Consider the following 536-nt stretch of genomic DNA (forward strand, 5'->3'; position numbering starts at 1 on the left):
TCAGGTGGATGGGCATACCATCAGATTTCTGGAAATACTTCTACAGCTCTGGAACTTTGTTCTTCCCAGCATAATCATAAACAGTGGGATTGGAAGTCAGCTTTGTTGGTGTGGTTAATATGACAGACAGAGCTTCAGTGGACATCACAGGTTTTAATTCCTGTGGGCTTCCGGTCTGAAGTCCAGGTTCCAGCCAACTTCTGTGTGAAGCCTCTAAACATGTAGCACAGGATTCAAGCAGCCAAGCCTCCAGCACTCGCTGCTGGTGAAATCGCCCAGAAGGATCTGCCTCCTTTGCCTTAATTCATTTTTTTGTTCTTCTTTTTTTGTGTGAGTTGTGGGGCTTGAACTCTTCTGGACCCAGGCATTGTTCCTGAGCTCTTCAGCTCAAAGCTACTGCCCTACCCTAGAGCCAAGCTCCACTTGCCATTTTCGAGGGGTTAATTGGAGATAAGAGTCACAGATCCTTTTATGCCTGGACTGGCTTTGAACTTTGATCCTCAGATCCTAGCTTATTGAGTAGCTAGGATTACAGG

General features: G+C 46.3%; 1 pseudogene; it reads right to left on the reverse strand.

The window, feature by feature from the left end:
- Positions 1 to 224, reverse strand: LOC150039750 (cytochrome c oxidase subunit 7A2-like, mitochondrial pseudogene; annotated as a pseudogene).
- Between the last annotated feature and the right edge of the window lie 312 nt (positions 225 to 536).

This window comes from Megascapheus bottae, unplaced genomic scaffold (assembly GCF_031878675.1).
Source record: "Megascapheus bottae isolate mThoBot1 unplaced genomic scaffold, mThoBot2.hap1 HAP1_SCAFFOLD_45, whole genome shotgun sequence".
Classification (NCBI taxonomy): Eukaryota; Metazoa; Chordata; class Mammalia; order Rodentia; family Geomyidae; genus Megascapheus; species Megascapheus bottae.